This window comes from Poecilia reticulata, chromosome 3 (genome assembly GCF_904066995.2).
Source record: "Poecilia reticulata chromosome 3, P_reticulata-male-v2, whole genome shotgun sequence".
In the NCBI taxonomy this organism is placed as follows: Eukaryota; Metazoa; Chordata; class Actinopteri; order Cyprinodontiformes; family Poeciliidae; genus Poecilia; species Poecilia reticulata.
Window position 1 is genome coordinate 18,938,606 of NC_088832.1, and position 23,659 is coordinate 18,962,264.

The 23,659-nt window shown below is 40.7% G+C and overlaps 1 protein-coding gene across 4 annotated transcripts in view; it reads right to left on the reverse strand.

The window, feature by feature from the left end:
* Window positions 1–23,659, reverse strand: part of zfhx3b (zinc finger homeobox 3b) — a 312,657-nt gene that overhangs the window by 132,821 nt on the left and 156,177 nt on the right. For 3 of the 4 annotated variants that reach the window (XM_017303941.2, XM_017303940.2, XM_008405336.3), the window contains exon 4: window positions 20,934–21,277. The gene's annotated coding sequence lies outside the window, so the exon portion shown is untranslated. Of the gene's footprint in view, window positions 1–6,634; window positions 7,455–20,933; window positions 21,278–23,659 lie in introns of those variants that run through there. The other variant, XM_008405337.3, reaches the window with a different exon arrangement.

A 23,659-nucleotide genomic window follows, 5' to 3' on the forward strand; every position in this document is an offset into this window, starting at 1 on the left:
GGGAGGATAAGCTGTGAGGTACACAGAGAGGAAGTGCCACAGACCTGCTGGGGTCCAGCACATCCCAGCAGTGCATTCCTGCAGCCGTGGCTTATCAGACACACAGGGACGGGGAAAAACTGAACCAATTCCAACCACAATTGCTAAGACAAGTTTAAATTGGTAAATGTGAAGTCAAAAACTGAGCTCTGGCCTGGATTTTGCAAAACACACACACAAAAAACGATAACCCACCCAACATGAAATAATACAATCTATTTGTCTATCTGCCTCATTGAAAATAATAAGCACCCACAGGTTGTGGCAGGGCAGTTATATAAATACTGACAGTAAAATATTATTACTGCTTTTAATAGTTTTATTTTTTTTTTCAAACACACAAAATCTAATTGTAAACCCACACACACACACACATGCGCACACACACGCAAACCATGACATTGCAACATTGAGTGACCCACTAAAACATAATAGAGATTATCTAAAACAACATGACCAATCTGACTGCAATGGCCCATCTTCTTCAAAACATATCCCATTTCTTACAGGTTTACAAAGCAGTTTATATTCAGTCAGTCGAATCTTTGTCTCTCAGAAGACAAACACTATGTTTTTCTCAAAATATAAAAATCCGAATTCTCATTCTTTAAATTCATAAAGCAACAGATAACATGAAGCATGAAAGCAGGAGCAGCACAGCTGTGGCAGTGTCAATTTGTTAAAGCTGTCACTCTCTCAAGCAGCCGCGCGCGCTCGCACACACTTACATTTGGGTTACACAATGGAGATTTCACAGACACAGATAAACAATGCAAGGGCAGTTATCACTCCACAGAGCACAGTAACACAGAGGAAGAGGAAGAGCATGACAAAGAAACAGGGGGAGGACAAAAAAGATGGCGTGTGTGTCGTCAGAGTCACAGGCCAGAGGGGCCCGCACATTGTTCCGCGGTTCGGCGTAGGGAGAAAGAGGCGACCTGGGCAGCCTCTGTCTAAGCGTCCTCCATGTTTTATGCATTCTGTCCTTTGTGATGATAAGCACCAGTGCGGAGGGTGGAATGTTGGCCTCCAGGGTCCAAAAAGAAGGGTGGGCTTATGAGGAGCAGCATGGGGGTAGAGGATGGGAGGGTGGCCGGGATGCAGCTCCCTTTTAATTTTGCAGCCCTCAGAGCGTTCGCTGTCATCCCTGCCTGACCGGCATACTGGCATACGCAGCTTCCGCAGACACATCTCAGAGCACGAGAGCTAGCCGCTGCTCCTGCTGCTTCAAACAGGATGGAGTCAGCACACTGCTCTACCACAACACACACACACACACCTACACACACACACGCGCTCACACACACTTTGAGAATGCTGCCAGTCATGGATGGACTTGCATCACACAGGAATTTGACTCACAGTCAGTAAAGCAAAACAGGAAAAAAAACAAAAACAACAAAAAAAAAACAACAGAGTTTATAAGTACGGTGATAGCAGCATCTAAGAAAAAGCTTGGTTTGCAAGCATACTAATAAACCTATTCCAGTAGTAACATTCAACTCAAGGACACAAGAGCATATTATAATGTGTTTCTCTCAATGTAACAGCTTTAATTCATTGTAAGAAAAGAAACAGAATTCTTTTTTTTAAAATAAATATTTCACACATTGTTCAACCCCATTCTGTCACCTCGACAGTATCCACGAGTGAAGGGTGGAAAGAAAAAAGAAAGCATCTTTTGCTTTTAAGCTTCACCTGTTTTTCACATTACGACTAGTAGACAATCAGAATCTGGTTGCTGCATGACACCTAAATTCAGCTTTTTCCTGTAAGCTTGCCAAAATATTGATTAAAACCACAACTATGTCATGAGAAGACCTTGACATAGCACACTTAAAAGAAAACTGATTTATTTACAATGTCGGCATACAAATAAATCCGGACGTTGCTGCTGCACAGACACACACACAAGCGCGCGCTTGCGCGCGCAGGCTGTGACACATGTGCATCTTCTCAGTCATAAATCTTGTCTACCACAATGATTTAACCAAGATTGTTAACACGATAACATGTTGTGAAAGAGCAAACCACAAGAAACCCCGCCAACTTCACTTCAGAAAGATAAAAGACAGTCGACAGTGAGGAGGAATAAAAAAAAAAAAGAGGCAAACTCTAAAGGAAACATGGAGGGGGAAATTTTAGAGACAAGCAGGGGATAGGGGGCTCTCTGCAGATGAAGAGGACACTCTGGACTCCTGGGATTAAGGATCGGGTGGAGGATTCATTCACATTGTAAGCATGCCTACATAAACACACCTGACCATCGCATCCATCCCACTCACAGTGTTGAGCCAGGACCACGGGCACACCCCCCGCCCCCACCCCCACCTCCACCACACCCCCCCTCCTCGAGCAGCTTGAACCCCGTTCTGACAGCCATGACGAGTGTTTGCCGGACTCAGATGCAGCATGACTGGAAGAGTCGGTCGTATTGAAAAGCATACATCAGATGAAAAGCCCATCATCTGTGTCTGTCAGTCGCACTCATCTAAACATCCATACGGCTAATGGTGGAGACAAGACGCCTGCTCCGGCTTTTGGGTTTCAGAGAATACACACTCGACACAATTACAGGCATTTTATGATGCTGTGTCTCGGAAGAGGGGAACTAATTGGAAACGACCTGCAATTTATTTGGAGATATTGGAAATAAATAAGAAAACAAAATTGTGAATTAAAACAATTATGTAAAAAAAAAAAATAATAAAATAAAAAAACACACACACACTCTTTTTCTCCTCTATGTGCATACGTAACTACATGCAGTTCTCACTGCTTCTTTGCTGAATATTTCACGTATGCTCCCAGCCAGCTCCTCACCCAAAGAGGGCTCCCTCCGACCGAAGACGTGGCACCGATTTCCCCCCACAGTGCCACATCCCGAACACGAAGAGGTGGGAGTCAAGGAAGGGGATATATGCAGAGATGCCGAGAATGAGATAGGAAGAACAAGATGCACCGGTGAGTGTGCGCGCGCGTGTGTGTGTGTGTGTGTGTGTGTGTGTGTGTGGAGGCGAAGGGGTTATGACAGCCAGAGGCGCTGTCTCTCCTTTCTCTGTGTTACCCCCCTTCCCCCCTGCACCCCTTCCAGCTCTCCTCTGTCTCACGCCAAACCAAAAAGCAAGCCAATCCGTGACGACTGCGGCTCCCCCCTTTATCTCATTTACGCAACTGCTGGACGCTCTGTTCCCACTCATACAGTTAAATGGCATCTAAATTTTCTAAATATACCTCACATTAAATGCTGCTACAGACGAGGGTCAAGTGCAAACGGTGGACAATGCAGAATCAATGGCCACTGACGTTTCAACACAACGACCTCCCTATGAAAAGCAGCCACAACACCTCACATCTGCACTTTAACGCAGCTACTATATGCAGAAGAGCTGCAAACAAAGCTCCTCTAGTCATTTAAATAAAAATGAAGAATGTTGTCACATGCACATCTGCATCTTCAAATAAAAAAAGTGCGCTACGTGCAATCACGGACTTATGTAAAATAAATTGAATAAATAATTAAAACATGCAACGACAAAATTAACCAAAATGGAGGGAAGTATGAATGAGAAGTCCTTTCATTCCCCCCTCAGATTAAAATGTACCAGAATGTTGCTAAATTACGTTTAAATAAAATTTGACAATAACAAATAAAAGATTGAAAGGTGAACGTTAAAAAAAACAAACCTATTTTGGACGTATTTATTTTTCAAGTGCCTCTTTTCGAACCGTCACTGTCTAATTGGAATTCAGTGAAAAATAATTCCGAGTTAAGGATTCTGGAACTGCTGCCACCAACACCAAACAGAACACCTGGATGCATTTTGTGAAAAGAGAGTACATGGAAAAAATAAAGCCCATGACATTTCCACACCTTTTCCTGGAACTGTTATAATTAAACATAAATATGAGAATGTGGCAAGACAGGAAAAAAAAAAAAAAAACAGGCAGGTGCAATGACAGTAAACATTTTCTGCTGTCTTTGTTTTGTAACAGAGGAGGGAGAGAAGGAGGAGGAAGATGGGAAGGAGGAGGAGAGGAGTGCTATCCTGTCAAACGGTGCAGGAAGGGAGATCATTGGTGTGTTTTTTTTTTTTTGTTGGGTTTTTTTTGGGATGGGGCGGGGGGCGGAAAGCGGCCTTCCTGTCCCACTGAGCATCTATAAGTTTCTGATCGTGGCAATCTGAAGTCCCCACTGCAGGCAAATGAAGCAGTGATGAAAAAGCCAGTGTCAGAAAATCCAAAGAAGGCAGAACCGAATTATGAAAAGTCATTTCGAATTGTGACTATTTCTGAAGAGAGCCAGAATCTTGCTTCCCTTTTTACTCCTATCTCCTGTATGAAAAGCAGGGATCTATTTACCTGACCTCTTCTCCTCTATGGCCCATGGCTATCTGACCTCTCTGCTCTGCCACCCTAACAGCCCTCCCCTCCTCTTCATTTGTAGATGGAGTTTCTCTCACTGCTTGGTGATTAATTTTTATCAAAGCCGGCCCCATTTTTTGATTCTCTCATCAATAAATAAATCCGTAATCCCCCAGATGCTGACAACAGTGAGCCCCCTTTTTTATTTGAGTTCTACCTGCTTCGAAAAATAATAATAATAAAACACACACACACACACACACCCAACAACAACTCAGATCAGCCTTTTTCTCCCAGCCAGACCCAACTCTCTCCCCATTATCCTCTTGGCTGTTTGCGAGGGGGTTTCCTCTCTTTCCTTTTTATCTCTGTACTCACTCCATGACCCCTGTTCCCCTGTTTCTTGCTGTCTGACCTAACCCCCCACCACCCCCACATCCACACCCCTTGCACTCCCCGCAAACACACTCACAACTGCCACCCCACCACCACCTCACTCCCCTCAGCCTTCAGCTTTTACCCCAACAGTACAGATATCCTGCCACCATCTCTGTTCATCGCAAAAAGAGAAAAAAAAAATGCTTCCCATTTTTTCTTGTTTTTCTCTGGAATAAAAAAAAAAGAATCAATGTTCTACCTTTTTTTTTTTAATCTGACTGTATTTCGAACCCTTCTTTCCAAAAGCAACGTTTTAATATTGCATTTATGTCGATTTTTGCATTTTAATGACTTGTGTTCTCTAATTATTTTGGGAGGTTATTGTCACAAAGGCCTCTTTCCCATTGCAGCCAGTTTTTTTTTCCTATTGCATTTGTTATGATTTTTGCGTATTTTGGCATTTTATTCTATTTTGTTTTTTTTTTCTTTTACATAAACTGATGCTGCAACTTAAAGCGACCCCCCCGGATGCAGCTTGGACCGCCATCTAAAGTTTCCGATGGTTACTTTGCATTAATTCTAACATCCTCTAAGATCAGATGTATAGGGCAGTATTGTGTTTTCTCTCCACGAGAAAGAAATATTCCCTTGAAAGTCAGAGTCGGTAGCCGAGTATAGTTCGAGGCAGCAGAGCCAGCCTCCCTGTCTCTTCCCTGAACCCACATGTCTGATCCCTCGTCACGCAGCTCCCACTCGCAGCCTGTCCGTGTGCGGGGTCCTGCTGATCCGCTCTTGTCACGCAGGAGACCCGGTGCTCCGTTTTTTCTCCCAACCCCATCAACAACACCACATTCAACTCAACGCCGAGCCCCCCTGATGCACGCACGCACGCACATACACGCATATACACACACACACACACACACGCTTGTCAATCGATCTGCATGTGACTTCGTCAGTGAATGAGCGAGAATCGAGTGAAAAACATCACCGAAAGGAGGCAAACAGCTGTTGTAAAAATAAAAAAAAGGGGCTAAAACACGGAGAAAGTGTTTGGGGGGGAAAAAGTGTGCGGCTGACGGAGCTGAGGCTGGGCGGAGGGATTGCACATTTCACACAAGAGACGTTGTCGGAGAAGAACAAAACTGTCCTCAGCCAGAAGAGGATTTTATTAGAAATCGACGGTGGCGAAACTCTCTGGATGTGGAAAGTGTCAAATCTGTTCAGAAAAACAGAGCAGAAAGCGAGAGATGCTCCCCCTGGTTTTCCCGGACGCCCACGGACCCACAGGCTGGACTTGGAGCTCCTTCCCTGGGCTGCGCTCATGTGGAGCTGCCGCTGCCCCTCGTCCGCTCTGCACAGCTTTCCTCCCCCCCCACCTCCAACCACCTCCTTGTTGCATTTGTGCTTTAAAACACGTCTCTTAACAACCATTAGCCCTCCATACCCATTTCCCCGATCCCACCGCAGAAAACAAAACACGATTCCGTTTTTAAAACCGTGTTTTTCTACGATCAACTGCTCTGGAGTGGATCGCTGTCTTGCCCCGTTTCTTATCTTCCATTCATGAGAGGAGGAGAGGACGGAACGCTCATGTAAACACAGGTAACGATACGAATGATCAAAAAAAAAAAGAAAGAAAGAAAAGGAGATCGAGAATAAAAGCAAAGTATCTTGCATGAAAATGAACTTGTGATCGCCGGTCATCTCTCTAAAAGCGAGAATATAGCCGGGTCCGCCAGACGGTAAACCCCACGAACAGACAGAGTGCTTCAGATAAGTCACACAGCGAGAGAATAGGATCGTGGAAACAAGAGAGGAAAAAAGAGATAAACGCAAAGTTGAAACTTACAATTTCTCGCTGCCGCTTTGTGATCCTCGCTTTTTAATCCAGTATTGAGATGATTTAGCTAAAGATCCCATCAAGGCAAGTCTCCTTTTGGTCAGTTTGCGCTTAGGGTGGCAAAAGAAAGATCATTGTTGTTGCGGAGTGTAAAAAACCGAAGTAGGTAGGCTACTATTAGTTGTTAAAGGCGATATAAAAATAATTTGGATGCAAAGCAGGCGATGAGTCTTGTGTTAGAGGGAGCGAGGAAGAGGTGAAAGTGAGATCTGATGATTGAAAAGAAAAAACTCTTTGGATCTTTATTCCTGCTAATTAGTTTCCTGCAAAAAATGGCTGTGATTAATTCAGTGCGCATGTGCTTCATTACACAGGCACGAAGGGAAGGGCTAATTAGCCGCCTTCTGGATCAATAAGATTCAGCAAAGGAGAGAGGCTCGGGAGAGAGAGGGAGGGAGGGAGGGAGATAGAGGGAGGGAGGGAGGGATGGATGGATAGATACAAGTAGAAAAAAAAGAGGAAAGTAATGATCAGGAATTGAAAATATGGAATTACGAACAGCGGAAAGTAAGAGTTTGATTAGACGGAAGACAGTGAAAGTTAATGCGGGAGCGGGCAGCCTCAGCGGGCGAACACCGACGGCACTGGCGCACGTTTTTTCCACCGCTTTTTTTTTATTATTATTATTATTTCTCCCCCCCTTCACTTTAAAAAAAGCGTTTTTGTTTTGCTTTTTTTTTTAAATAAATATAATTTATGCAGTTTCAGCACAAAAGCGACTCCGCTTGATTTTATTCCAACTATTTAGACTTCCCGGCTTGCATTTTAGTCGCTTCAAAAGTAGAGCCAGGGGGTTGCGTTTCTGACGAGTTTTGCGATCGCTTTGACAACTTATTAAAAATCATAACTTTGACTTTCTGTTGAGAGCAAAACGGAAGCGACGAAACGCTCGGCAATCTGTACCACACACAACCATGTAAATGACAGATTATAAGCAAATAATTTTTTTTTTTTTTTTTTTACGACAATAGAAGCTTGTTTAAAGCGCTTCCTTTACGCAGAACTGTACAGTAGCAGCAACACATGAGCTGGCACGGCGCAAGGGCTGCTGTTGTAATCTGCAAAGACCAGAGCTTATCGTAAATACAGTGGCACCTGCATATTATCACAGCTAACTGTGTATTTGGACCGGTAAATATATATTTTACGCATTAAGAGTAAATACCTCAGTTCGGGAGCAGAAAATGAATATGAAGTTGTCCTGACGGCGCAGCTTCGGTGTTTTAACTTTGATAAAGTTCATGTAGTTCAACTTGAGAGATGATGCAGTCGGGAAATTTCTTTAAAAAAAATAAAAAATAAATGTTCTGCTCAGAACAAGAGGTTATAATAAAGAACAAGAAACCCAACTCAGACCGATGAGTGCCTCTAATTATTAGACGTAAGTTATAGGTTTTATTGATTTAGAACTATAAAATGCTAAAAAAAAAAAAAAAAATCCAAGCTCTTGTCATATTTATTAAAATAATAAAATGTTGCCTTTAAAATGAAAAATTAGATACATTTTTAAAGAGATGATAAAAGCTTCTATGGTTTACCTTTTACTCTCAGCTCACAACACACGCGGAGTTTTGTTGCTACAAAAGACACTTACGTAAAGAAATCTCGGAATAGAGCACAATTTGAAATATTTTGCTTTCATTCAAAAAGTGAAAAAAAAAATCACCAAGGCTGCCTGCATTTGTACAGTATGTCTGCAACTTCAGCTCGTCTCAGAAATACCTGCTTAAGCTTCAGTGCATTTTTTTTTTGCATACACGTGTTCATGTTTCAAATCAAAATTAAGAAGATGTGTATAGAAAACATTTGCAAAAATATGAATAGATTTGTTCTTACCAAGCACACCAGTGAAAGAAAGACCTGTGAGTGTAGGTGTGATGAACCAGCATGCCATCGTGACATCTGTTACCAAACTTGTAGGAACACGTTGTCAATACGTGTGGGTTCACGTAAATAACAATAATAAATGTAAAAAAAAAAGAAAAAAAAAAAAGATGCGTGACTCAGACTGATCAGGACGTTTCTTGAGGTTCTGGCTGTATGTTTTGGATTTTTTTATTTTATTTTTTTAGAAGAGTGTTAGTGTCCACATTATCAGTCTGATATCTCATTATAAGGTGATCAGAACTTACGCAAACTGAACATTTGCCAACTTTTTTTCTCGCAAACTAAGGACGTTATTCCCCCCTCTATTGCCCCCAGATGGATGTAGTGAAAAAAAAACGCAACAAAAACAAGCAAAAAACACTTGACTGTCATTGCACTTTTTATCAGAATTTTTTGTTGGGTGTTTGAGAACGTGGACAACCCCTCTCTGTCTCGTTTCTACACACTTTCTGTGCAAACAGCTCTCTGTGCTGAGCCCAAGTTACTGCGAACACAGGCAGCAGCTTTCACAGAACGCCTTCTGCTGATTGAAACAATACGGATTTGTTAGTCCACGACGTCAACGTGCTAAATTCCGATGCAGAGTTAATAGATAAAAAAGAAATACATTGTCGTATCTAGATGTTGCCTGAGAACGAACCTAAAAACTCGCACTGTTTAAGAAATCATAACTGGATTAAGAAAAATACCTGACGTGTGTGTGTGTGTGTGTGTGCGTTTGTGTGTGTGTTTCATATTTGTGCCGGATAGAAATTCTTTCCGGTGTGTTTTTATTTTAAGGCTGCACCGGTTGAAGACCTCCGTGATGTTCTGCTTGAGAAGGATGGCTGATGAAATAAATAGACTATATTTTATGTTCTCCAAGGCCCTTTGACTTAAAGGTTAGAGAGGTTATGAAACCCCCCCCCCCCCCCCACCCTCCCGGGATGCGGCGTTTCTACAGATCCAATAGCATATATTCCTTTGAAGAGACTCAAACTTCTTACATTGTAGCCTATATGGTCAGGACTCCCCCCCCCACCTACCCCCACCCTCTGCCCCACCCTTTTCCATCACACTCTCCCTTTTTCCCTCACCCTTCCTCCCTCACTGTCCTCTTCTCTCTCTCTCCCTGCTGCTAAAATATATGGTGCTGTGCTGTAACACGGCATTTCCCCGGCAGTCCACAAGCAGCGACAGCCACTGATACCTGTTTTTAAGCAACGCAGCATCTGCTGTATAGAATGCCCCCCCTCCTCAGAAATAAAAAAAAAAAACTAAGTAAATAAATCGCTCAAACTGCTTGCATTTTTTGTTGTTGTTGTTGTTCTCCTCCCAATCGCTGCATGTGTGAGAGGCAGACTGCAGGAATCTCGAGGATTTGCGACGCGTCTGCTCTCTCGGGAAGAAGGAGATTGTAAAAATGAATAGGTCGAAAATAGCGTGCTGGAGGAGTTAAAGGGGGCTACCAGATAATAAAAGAGTCTGGTGTAATTTGAGGCTTGCATGGAGGCAGCTTTCAGCCAGTCGCTCGCTCAAAGCCCTGCAACAATGCAAACTTCAGTTTACAAATTAATGCAAAGGCCTGATTGACATTACTCCATCAGTGGCCATATTGAGCACGGTGCGGGCTAAATCAAAAAAGGGAGCTGCCAGACGGAGGCCTTCATGCTTTTAGGGCCTATGCTTGAGTGAAAAGAGGAGAGGGGGTGTGTGGGGAGGGGGGCTGACAGGGTCTGGGGCTTTTGTGTTGCCAGCATTCAATTGCGCCTCTCAGTGGGAAGGATAACTGTCCACGTGCCAGCCTCAATAGGCATGCATCGATGAGTGGCATTGCAAATTCAACGCAACCTGTGGCTATGACAGCCCGTGGATGTGACAAAGAAAGCCAGAGTGGCTTGAAATGCAAAGTGCTGCGTGGATGCGAGGGCGCGTGGAAGTGGTTGACCATCACCAGAGCTGCCAGAAACAAAAACAGCGCATTGAGACGGAGGGCCAAGCCCCATATAATCGCTCCTTGAAGAGATGGGAGGAGGAGGAGGAGGGGGGGGTGTCGCAAGCAAGACGCACGTGCACGACTTGTCAGAAACATTTATTTTAATGTTTTCAAATTGAATTACAAGTTATTCTCTGCAGTGGGACCCGGGCGCGCGCACGCGCGCGCATGCGAGCGTGTGTGAGCGTGCACGAGCGCGCGCAATCCCAGACAAAGCACAAAAGGAAACAGAGGAAATGAGCAGGGTTGAAAGTATTTAAAGATAAAAGCTGTGTTCGAGAAAAAGTCATATAACTTTATAAAGAGATAACGACTAATATATTTCGAAGGATTTGGGGGGATTTAAGATGTTCATAGGCTGTAATATTAACGACTGCACGGTGTGAGTTGTATGTTGAGGCTGTGGTAAACAGAGATGAAAAGGGCATCATAGTTTCTTTAGAATACACAGTGAGTGAGATTATGCTCTGAAAATATTTAAATTGGGAGAGAATGAGAACTCTGTACCTGATTTTAAAAACAATGCATATATTTTTTTATTATATATATATATATATATATATATATATATATATATATTTTTTATTTTTTATTTTTGGTGGGTTGAATAAAACATTTAGAAGCATGTTACATTAAGTCGAGCTGCAACACTTTAACGCCTCGCTTTTGCGTCTCTCTTAGAGATGCAGGAAAAAGGCATCGCGCATTATTCTATTTCAATAAAGTTAGTGCGCACTTTCACTAGACTTAAGCATCTTCAAGTACACGCGGCTCTTATTTCCATGCTGATTTGATTCATCCTATGTTTAAAAAAATATGTATATATAGTTTCCTATCGTATAAAGCAGTTAAGACAGCACTGTTTACCCCCACATCACACATGGGAGCATGGCGTCCGGCTCTCCCTGTGTCTGGGGTGGATAGGGCAGCACAGCCAGGTGCAATGGGAGCGCCCTCTTATGTTCAGCCTGACCACTGGGATCAAGCAGAGCATCAACTGTTTCACAGCGAGGCAGGCGCCTGCGGACCAAGTGGTCTCTGCCAGAGCGCACCTTTACCTTTACCTGCCAATACTGTGTGCTGCGGTTCAAACCGCATCCAAGAGGATCTCACATTATCTAAAACGCCAATCGGGTTATCTGATGAAAGAAGTTAAAAAGGAGATTGTTTAGGGAAGTTCAATGTTGTTTAAATTCGCGTTTATTCAAAGAGGTGTGTAGAAGTTTCTGAAACTATTCTAATTAGTAAACAGCATGTTTTAGTGGAGGAATGAGGTGTGGCCAGGGTCCAGCTTCGATTAAACATGAACTTAAACGAAATAAGTGGGACTAAGCTGCAAACACGACAGCAGCCGATCCAGAAATGAAAAATAATAATATTAATTAAAAAAAAAAACTATTAGGTTTGTCATTATTTTATATTTTATGAGCAAACTTTTGTGGTATAAATAAAATGTATGTCAGGTGATGCAACGTCCAGCATCATGTAAGCCGATCCCTGGTGGATATGGGAAACGTCGTTTTAACAAACCTGAGTTTTGTTTTTGTTGTTTTTTTAATGAAAGGCATTTCTTCAGTCTTATTCTCTCATATCTCCATTTATATCCATAGATATATCTTTTATTCTGTCTTGATCTTCACGTTGAGCTCAGGTGGGTGTTTAGCACAGAACCTTTCTGAGAGGATACAATGTTGTCAATTGTTACATTTGGCCAAATGTTTTTTTTTTCTGTATTAATAGATTTTGTCGGTACTATACTGGATGTTTTTATCGGACCTTTTCAATCATTTACTCATTTTTGATTTTGTTTCAAATGCACAGCTTTTCTTGTTTCTGTTTATTTTTTTTTGTCATCTGCTGTTTATATTTTCCTAATCTGTTTGAGTTGTAATTTGTTGACGTGTTTCGTATCTTTGTGAATAACATATACTTTTGTTTCCTATGATGACTTCACCTGTTCCCAGTGTATTCAGATGCACTTTGATGCTGATGCTGCCTTTGCTAAATATTGTTCAAATAAAATGTTCATATTAAAATTTTTCTGAAAGGTGACACATCGTCTGACAGTTTGCTTCATTTTTTTATTTTTTATTTTTTTACAATTTTGATATAGAAATGTAAAATTCGTTCATAGAAGCAGTAACTATAAGCAAAACAGCACATTAGAGGCAAACCTAACACCAGATCTGTGAAATAGAAAAAAAAACAAAAAAAAAAACACACACAACCCAGTGCGTCTGGTGTTTCTGATTTTTGAGTTTGGAGCAGAATAAATGTGGACCGACCGTCTGGTCAGTCTGCTTCATTTACATGAGAAACAAGAAGCCATATCAATTCTCCTCTCTCATGCATTTACTCGCCCTGTCAGTACTACCTTATTAAAGATCCTATGCATTATTCAAAAAACACATTTAACATTTTTTTCCTTCGGAAATAGATCTGTTAAACCTTAATTCTCCTGTCAATATTTAGAAAATATCGCAGATGTTTTGTTGCTGTCTTTAGTTGATCGTGCAGATCGTTTCATCCTGATCACAGCGATTTAAACCAATAAACATTAAAACACGTAAAGATTTCCCCAAAGCAGCGAACGTAACCGTCTGTCTGTCTCCCCCTGTCTGTCTGAATCCATCCTCTCTCTCTCCCCAATGTGTGTGTGTGTGTGTGTGTGTGTGTGTTTGTGTGTGCGCCCGTGCATGAGTATGGTATGCTCAGTGTGTGTGTGTGTGTGTGTGTGTGTGTGTGTGTGTGTGTGTGTGTGTGTGTGTGACTGCATGGTAAAGTGTTTTACGAGTCTGTTATATAATGTAAAACTAATAATAATAATAATAATAATAATAATAATAATAATAATAATAATAATAATTAATTGACAAGTCCAAATATAAAAACAAAAATACGACAAATTTAATATTTGAAAACAAATCCTCTGTTTTTTATCATTTTTTTATTGTATTGTATTTGTTGTCCAAAAAAAAACCCATGAAAAATTGAAAAATTGACAGACATTTAGAAAATAAGAAATGTTAGAAATATGTATTTTGAAAAGATCGATGTCATTTTTACGTGTATGCTCATTAAGTAACGTCAAAAATGACTGGGTGATATCTGTGCACATTTTTCTATCTGTTTTAAACGCATTAAACTGCAGGTAACAGACAGATTTTAGTACCTTGAAAGTGTTGAAGATCAAATTCCAAAAACTCGAATTTAAAACAAATAGCTATAAATAAAAAGACACAAGCAAAGCTCGTCTTGAAGATGAGCTTTGCTCATTTTTTTTTGACAGTTTATCAGCGTTCAATGTTAAACCTCTTCTCAATAAAAGTTATGCTGAAATTATTTTTAAGCAGCAGTAACTGACTAAAAAAAAAGAAAAAAAGTGGAAAATGGAGTAGAGATCTTCAAATAATGCTCGTTTCAGGTCGGTGATACGGTGAATAATGGAGAAATCCTCGAAGCTGCTGTCACAGTCTCCGGGTGAGACCCGTGGGGTTTTACGCGCTTTAGAGCGGCTCACTGAAACAGAGGGATCCCAAATCAGAGCCATATGAACACTTCAGGCAGCAGCCATGCACCCGCTGATGGTAAACCTATCCAAACAGGACGAGGGGGAGAATCGCAGACCTCTGCGAGGCCAAGCCTCTCTAAATGCCACTTCGTGCTCGCTGAATATGCACGGGAACGTAATAAACTTACAGACCTGATATTCCTGATGTCAAGAAGAGCACACACACAGAAAAAGAAAAGAAAACAAAAGGAGAAAGAATAAAAATGGAGGGGGGGGGGAGGGGGGGGGGAACGCGACGAGATGAAAGATGACAGGTAGAAGCGACACAGAAGGCAAGTACAGATCTAAGATTTTCCCCTGAGGTCAAATCCAAATCCTAGCCATGATGATGTCATCTGTCTTGTTTGGACCAAACAACAATGAATGCTGTTTTTTTGTTTTGTTTTTTAAATTACTATTAATAATTCATGAAACAAAATAACAATAAATGACATGTGGCGCAGAGAAAGGAAATCATTTTTGAACGGAATCTGAAAAAAAAAGAAAAAGAAATCACCCAAATCTGATTGTCAGTAAATAGACAATTATAACAAAATAATAATTATGTATAACGAGGAATACTAACCTAATCAAGACAGTAAGTAAATCCAGAATAAAGGATGACCTCAGTAGCTTCAAATACTATCTAATTTCAGTTTTTCTGTTTGCGTGCACATCAGAAATCACTGGCTGGGTTTCTTTTCTAAAAAAAAAAAAAAAAAAAAGGAAACAAAGGAAATACAGACATTACAATTCCTTGTTGTAAAACAGTCCACAGCAGCTCATTTGAAGCTTTGTGGGATCAAACCTTCAGACAGCGTGGGAGCCCACCTCCCCACTTGTGTGACTGTAACTGAGGTACGTTTAACCTCTGTAAGCTCTCAAACTCTAAACTTTGTTCAGGTTGCCGGTAAGCCCCACTGATATTTGCTGTGTGTGGCAAGCTGTGGAAGGGTGGAGGTCACAGAGCTTTGCTTGTCCATCAACTGCTTTGGCCTCTGAACTTGAAATGCCTCAGTAGAGGTGAGGCCCTCCCCCCACACCCCCACCCCTCAGTATAGCCTTCAGTGTTCCTGCAACCAATAAAACCAAGTGCCTGGTAGAGCTGTTTCCTTTTTAAGGTGTTAGCTTGTAAAGAAGGTTAACAGTACAGGTGTTTACTTTTGCATGACAGGTACACCACCGAAGGTTGAGCGAAGATCATAAAATCAAGAGGTCTGCAGCACTCCATAAAATGCTAACTTTCATGGTAGAGTTGGTTATAAACACTGAGACATAAACAGAAGGTGGAGTCAAATCTCATAAGATCAGTTCTTAAATAGAAACATATCCTAAGAGGCCTCGCATATTAGAAATAGCTGTAAGGCAGCCTGCTATCACAGCTTACATGTCATAGAAGTTTGCAATGCGGATGACCTTGAAGTAATAGGGAAAAAAAAAATCCTTAATTTGGTTAAAAACATTTTTTTTGGCATCTGTTGTGTGTAAAATGTGATTATTTTTTTATTTTATTTTATTTTTTTCCCATAAAAGAGTCCATAGCAACTGCTACTTGATTACTTTAACACATGCAATCAAATTATGACACTGGTGTGGATTACACCATGTTACAAGAATATAACAAAAGCTAAATATGGCCACATCAACACTTCGATCATAAATAAACCAAAACCCGACCATCTAAACAAGCCATTGTTTCTGTTTGTAACAGAAAAAACATGTCAACATAAAAAATAAAAAAACCTGCTTTTCTGATCCAAAAGGTCACACCTTCCCCCGGGTCAGATGACCAGCAGTGACTTCATATTCTCCTTCACATCTGACAGGATTACATGTGTGCACACAATCACACATTTCTTCACTTCATGAAAGCTCAGTTTATATACACATCTTGAACCTGTTTTACAACTCTAATAATTTCATGCAGGACTATTGGAAGCCTGTTACCAGTACATGATGTATTAATGTTCAAGGGGATTCTTTCAGGCAGGTATTAATGGAGACCTTTTGACATTTTAGCAAAATGGTACCTTCCAAGACTGTTGACAAGCTTTTAATTTAATATTTATTTTAGGTTTCAACCACAAACTTAAATATATTTCACGGGGTTTTTGTTTGATTGACCAACAGAATATGTGATTAGTGTTCTCAAATCAGCACTTTGTAGAACACCTTGCTTTTGATACATTCCAGATTCAGATCTTTTGGGTCTGAATCTTTTGGGTTCTACCCAACTGGCAAATCTAGAAACAGAAGAATTTGTTCAGTTTTTATTGCCAGTCAGCTCAGTCTCAGTCAGATTTGATGGGGAGACTCTGAAGATCAACTTTCAAGCTTTGTTATTAATTGTTAACTGGATTTTGGTCTGGAGTTTGACTTAATGTATAGATGAAAAATGTGTGCATCTGATCATAACTCTGTTGTAAGGTGACATCCCAGTCTCGAGTCTTTTACAGTGCCTTGCATGCTTTCTTACAGGATTACTCTTCATTAAGCTTCAGCAATTATCCAATCTCCTTTGACCAACTTCCTAGTCTATGCTGAAGATCATCCCCACTGCCAAATAAAGCTATGTTTCACTGTGGGTGACGCACAGGGCTAGCTTTATGCCAATCATAACCTTTTTGCATGTAAGACAAAGCTTGATTTGGGTCTGCTCTGACTAGAGCACCTTCATTTATGTTTTTTTTTCTCCTACATGACTTGTGGACATTTTCAACAAAGGGATTTGTCTTGCCACTCAAAAGTCAGTTTTATACTGTACACTAGTAATGGTCCTTTCTACAGACTCCAATTTTCTTCCTGAGACACCATTGTCTCCTTTTACATAAGTTTAGGTGGATTGCCATGTCTTGGTAGGTTGTGTATACTCTTATCAATTTCAGATGATGAGTTGAACACTGTTTGATAAATGTTTATAGTCTAGGTTATTGTTTTATAAGCTAACCCTATTATCTTAGATATGTCATGTGTTTGCGGGTCTGTTTTTTTCTCACTAATGTTCCCAACAAACTTCTGAGACCTTCACAGAATAACTGCAATTATACTGACTTTAAATGGTTTGTTACATGAAGTCCTAAAAAAAACACATTGAGGTTTATTATTGTACTGTGACCAAATGTAAACAGTTTAAGGAATAAAAGTGCTTTTGGAAGGCACAATTTTTTTTTCCTGATGTAGGTTTTGTTTAGTGTCTAAAATGTCTAGTTTTACTCAGAAATGTCCAAACTGAAATCTTCAGGTTGGTGTATTTTGGGGGTATACTTGTTTAGCTGAAGGAAGTGATTAACAGAAAATAATAACAATTATGCCTATGCTTTTCTTTGATGAATAAAACAAGCTTGACTAAAATTTGAATGCACTATTCATGAAAGCTATTATATGAAAATGATATTGTATTGTCAGAGAGGCTTTATTAACAATCCTTAATGTATTACTTTTAGTGCTTCAGCCCACATCAATTCACAAAGACAGATTGGAGGTCAAATCCAAATCATCTTGTGTTTTGTTTTGTTTTTTTCTTCAAGCTACCACAAAGTGTCTGATCTAGACTGATGATGTGAAGTTATGAGCCATATTCTGGCAGCTTCTGAGCATTTTGTACATTCATGTGAGTTACAACAACTGCATCAACCTGCGTTTATTCCACCTTTTGATGTCATGCTTCTTACTCTCTGTGAATACAAGTCTGCGAGAGGGAAGGCCGAGGGAAACAGGAAACAGCTCTTTACAGGTCCTGTTTAGAATTGTAAATGTATAGCATGGGCACCACTGTCCAATTACATATATCTTTCATGTATAAAATCATGCATGCCTTTTTTCCCCCTTTTTTTTCTGAACGGAGAAGGCTCGCACAAGGGGAGAAACCCTGGCTGCAGAAGAACAGTGAAAATAAGGTCGAGTGTCGGAGCCCTGGAGCCCTACTTCAGCACGCAGGAGAGGCGGGAGGGATGGATGATGCTTCCCCCCAGATGGAAATCCTTTTTTCTCCTGAATTCAGCTTTGTTATCATCCCCCTCCTTGGAAGGCAGCTGATGTGTTTGATCTTAATTCAGATTTTATTGAAAATGAGTTCCAGATTGTGACGGTGACGATTTCTGCATTAACAATTTATTATTATTATTATTATTATTATTATTATTATTATTATTATTATTATTATTTGTATGTTTTTATATAAGCAACCTTAACATGCTTTCATAATAAAATAAAACGCAGCCTTATCTTTGTTTGCTTGTCCTTATTCTCGTCATCAAAACAAGTGTGTTTAGATCCTTAAATCCAAGTGACTCATCTCCTGCTGGTTTTGCCACATTTTCTTCCATTGTTAAAATATTCTTCCTTGATTTCATGAACCAATTTCTCTTATTATCAGACATAATTTCAAGTGAAGAACAATCTCCCCTTTGTGTCATCGATAAACAGTTTTACCTTTTGAATGAAGGATATCTGATATCGTTTGAGTCAAAGTCACTGCAGAGAAACGAAAACATGTTTTCAAAAACAAAATTATTTGGTACAGTGCCAATAACTTGGGTCCAGGACTTGAATGTTGACAGAGAGATGCACTGGCAGACTAGAATCAGAAGCTGGAGGTCTATGCATCACAAAATTGACATTTTTGATATCAAACTCACAGACGTACCAAAAACTCTTTCAACAAACATACAAAGCGAGCTTGTGGTCACAATTTAACTGCAAAAAAATCCACTCTGGATTTTCTAACATTTTGAACATTTCAATATGACAGCATACACACTTCTTTCAGGATGAAAACATGAAAGCGCATAGTTTGTAAATGTTACTTTGAGGCCATTTTGAAGCTGATTTGGATAAATTCAGATTATTTTCAAAAGGGCCATAGTGCACAACACATAAGGCTCTGCAGACAGCACTTCATTTTACATTAACTATATGTAACTGCATACATTAGCCACACGTTGGCATGTGCACCTTCCCTGTTTCTGATGGGATCATGTTAACTGTCTCCTCTCAATCAAGTAATATTGATGGAATATGTGCAAAAAAAGGCATGTATTTTAAGAAATAAATCTCAACAGCAGGATGTTACACTGGTAAAGAGATAAGCAAAGTAGTGGTTGGTTAATGTGGCTTAAAGTCTGGTTTGCAGAGAAAGTGCTAAAATGATCTCACAGATCCTGTCATAACACGAACAAAGATGCTCAGAAAACACATCCTTCAAGAAGGTTGTTGTTGAATTTTGCCCCTTTTCGTGGCTTTCTTTCTTTTCTTTCTTTTTTCTCCCTTTTAACAAACAATTCTATATTTTAAGTATTGCTAACAGAAAACATCACACATCTGACTCAGAGCAGCTCTGTCCGCACAGCACCATGCCAAATTTAGTGAAATGGATGAACTTCCCCTCTCACACACTCACACACACATGCAAACATATCACATCGTCTGCATGTCTATTGTAATAGATATGTAGATATTCACACACAGAAGCATCCCAATAAATTCAAATGTCATTGAAAGATTGACTTAAAACTTGCTGAAAATATTATTGCATAAGATCAATAAGAAATCGTTTTTTTTACATTGGCATGTCAACTGAAAGGTATGTCTATGTATTGTACAATACAGACTCTAAGATGCATGGTCAGGGCTGCTTTTTAAAAGAATTACTACATAAATGCAGCTTTACATGGAGATCATCACACTGTGACTCAGCTGAGGTGTTAAGGAAGCCCAGGTAGCTTTAAGAGACAATGGCTAAATGAAACACAACGGGCCGACCAGGCAGAAGACATGGGTCACCATATCATCACTGACTAGTGAAATTCACACTGGACCTCAAAGCAGTATATCAGTCCAAATCTCACTCTTTCTTCAGATCCTAGGACATTTTTTATACATGAAAATCTAAAGTTGAATCAGTCTGAAATGCTAATTTTAGAATAGTGAGAAACAGCCTTGTCTATTTTTCCTCCTTACCTATATTTCCAGACACTAACAGTCTCTGGTTGACATGTGGTCAAACACAAGGCACGTGACAGGTTAAACATAGAGCTTGAGTACTTTTTCCTTTCACATTTTTCCTTCCACTCAACTTTCTATCCGCATGCTTGGATAAGGTCAACTCCGGTCACAGTGACCTTTCATGGCTCGGGGTTCCTGTGGAGACTGTCAGTGACTGTCTGCTGGAAAACTGTCACATTAGCAGTTACAACTTATTTAATTTGTAGTAAATATTTGTTTGGTTTTCATTAGCTGTGGCCAATTATCATCAAACTCAACAGAAACAACATTATTCCTCTGCAGACTTTAAACTCCTCAAAATATTTTTGCTCAAACTTCACTGTAAAACAGTTTCGTTTCAAATCAGCTGTTGGTGAGCTTTTCAACTTTCCCATAAACTGCCTGGATGTTTACACACCCACAGCATGATTGTGAGGTTAATGTGATGGCGATAAAATATGTGACAGAAAACCTGTGAAAACCGCGGCTCTGTTCTTTCGTCATAGACATGTGTGAATGAAGCTGAGAAGATGATTAATGCAAAAGTGACTGCATAAAACGATGCTTCCCTTAACATATTGCTGAAGCTAATAATGCTGCCAATATGAGTCCGAAGCTTCCAACCTGAAGTGTGCATGCATGGAAGGAAATTTCAACATATTCAGAACTTCTAATCCAAGAGCAACAAGCAGAAAACAGGGCATGTAGATGGAATATTTCTCAGCCAGACATTGCTTCGCACCAAATCCTAAAACAAACTAAACATGTGGGGAGCAAGTTAGCTTCAAAGACCATAAAATGTTAAAGACCTCAGTTACAGGTCCGCATAAGCAGTGGGGTCTGCACAGCCTTACCTGATGGAGGTTTTTGGTCTGAGTGTCCCCTCTCTGACTGTGTCTCCAATTCGGGTGTCTGTTTGAAGTCAGCATGCAGAAAGGTCACGCCCTCTTGGTCTCGGCACGCTTCTTGTGGACATGAACGGCCCAGCCACTATTACCAATATCGCGATGGTTCTTCTTTGTGTGCAGAAAAATGAATGAAAAGCGTAAAGCTATTGATTCGGTGCCTGGGCACCTAAAGTTGTTTTGGTGAGATACTCCTAGAATTCCAGGTATTTCCAGGGTTTTCCAAAGCTATGTGGTTTGGGAATTAGGGGCTCCCAGGTCAAACGAACAGCATATCAAGATGACACCATCACCTAGAGTAAGAAGAGAAAGAAAGACCGGACTTAGGGAGATTTTTCAACACACTTGGAAAACATTACAACAAAGGAAAACAAAAGTTCCATGGCAGTCCTCTGTAAGCCCCACAGTTTCTGTGCCTCATCCCGGAAATATGAGCACATAATAAATGTCTTTCAGGGGAGGCAAACCAGAGCAGTATGATTTCCATCAAGACTTCAAAATTAATCATCTGTTTTCAGAGTCAACAAAATTAATCTATAATTATTTGTATGCTACCACTGCTGGACAGCCTCGCATGATTTCAAGATTATATTTAATAGCAAATGAACTGCTGTGAGTAATTTCTTTTCTCATACCACTGAAGACTTTTCAGATGAAAAATGAAAAGAAGATTTGCAGAGAAACTTAATTTCCCTGTAACTGGAACAAGTCGTATTCCTGTAATAGCATATATAATTGCCTGTTCTGCAGAGGATCTCCAGCACACGACAACAAAGTCTCATAAACAATACTTATTTATTCAACTGTCAATTCCAGCAATAATAATAATAAAATAAAAAAAAATGAGGCTTTAAAAAAAAAAAAAAAAAGGCTTTGAATTCCACGAGGGCCTGGTTTGTGAAGCTGGGTAAATATGCTTGTCATGTGTTCCAATAGTTCCACAGTGACTGAGAGTTAGTTTGGGAATACGGCTGGGATCGGCAGACAGCTTGTGATAACTGAATAGCTCTTTTGAAGCTACATCCATTTGGAAGCACTGTGCAATGGTTTTTTACCTCTGTGGTTAGGCTGGAGTTAAAGCCTGTGCTTAATTGTTCCCATGAGTTCTTAGCATGGCGCTGATAAGGAGCTCTGGGAGCAACATTTAAAACTGCAGCTGAAAAATAGCTTGAGTGTCTCTGGCTGCAGGTCTGATAGAGTGACGACAGAGTATCCACACAAAGCGAAGGCAAACCAAGATCGGTGAAAAGGGGAGAAGAAAAGCAAGACAGGCCGACAGCAGCAGAGGTCGAGTGTGACTGTAAGCTACACACAGCTGAAATGTTTCATTTGTTTTTTTGTAGTTTTTTTTTAACGTGTGTGTTTTTCCTGACTTCAGCTTCTTAGAATCCACTTGAAATATCAATTTCAATAATGTTTCTTCCAAGCGATTTTAAATAAGGGGGGCACAGCGTCTCACTTGCTAATCAATAACCAAATTATTTTTATGACACTGTTTTGTCAGCAGTTACAGCAGAAGAAGAGCAGCGCTGTTAATTTGTCATCCCTGCCTGCCCGTCCCTCGCGCTCCGTCCAAGGCCACGACTTCCAGGGTTTGTCGGGTGAGACCTGTGGGAGTGTGTGTGTCGGATCAATAGCCCACCCACAGCAGAGCCGCGGGCGATCCCTGACCTGGGGTATTGATTAGGCCCGGCTCAGCTGCCAATAGCAATGTGCTGGATGTGACACTGGGCTAAAACAGGAGCTGAGGAAGGGGGATTCTGAATTGCCAGTGGCAGCCCCACAGCACACCGCAGATAAAAGTCAATTCCACTTAACCAAATCACTGACAACTAAATAGTTAGCAGATACAAGAATGCACAGAGTCTGTGATGGCAGCAGCTGGGTGGCTTTGGGGATTTCCCTTTTCCGTGACCTGTATCGAAAGAGCACAAATGGCCAGAAGAGGCGCATGTTTGTTTGTCCTTTAAATGTGCTCACAGCTCCGACTCTTGGCTACACCTGTCTCATCTATACATTGATTCCTGTAGACTGAGCATTCATCAGGTGTTTAGTATTGACTGATGTTCACTGATATTTAAGGAATTTGTAGCACTTCAACAGAAAGACAAAAAAAACCCTCATTGTGGCAGCTCAGCTTTTCTAAATGAGCAAAACATCAGACTTTTAAAAGCCACTATTAGTTATGAGTTTTTCTGTGGCGTTTTCCTGTGTCTGCACACTCCGATGTAAAGCAGCTCCGTTGCAATTGTCAGACTCCTTTCGATCCATTTTGCTCCCAGTCATTACGAGCCAATATTAGAGTAGTTTACATGTCACTTTACCGGTACTTTGCCTCATGAATGTAATTCTGTGGCTAGTGATTCTGCGTGCATTCAGCACGTATCTATGACTCCATATCTCTCCTGGTAATTGCTGAGTGACAGAAAGGCAATACTGACCACTTCATTATAAGACAGCTAGACTAACTGGACAGTGGCCTCTTGGATCTGGGTCACTCAGGCCAGACTGACCTTATCTGCCCAGGTCGTCAGGGGTCAGTCACCCAGGAAGTGTTAGGACTTTACTAAGGTTACCGTTAGTGGCATACGAGGTCAGCTGACCCGGGCGAATTGCTCCTATCAGGTATTGATTGCAGTTTGTCTGCTTCGGCTGAGGTTAGACTAATCTCCCAA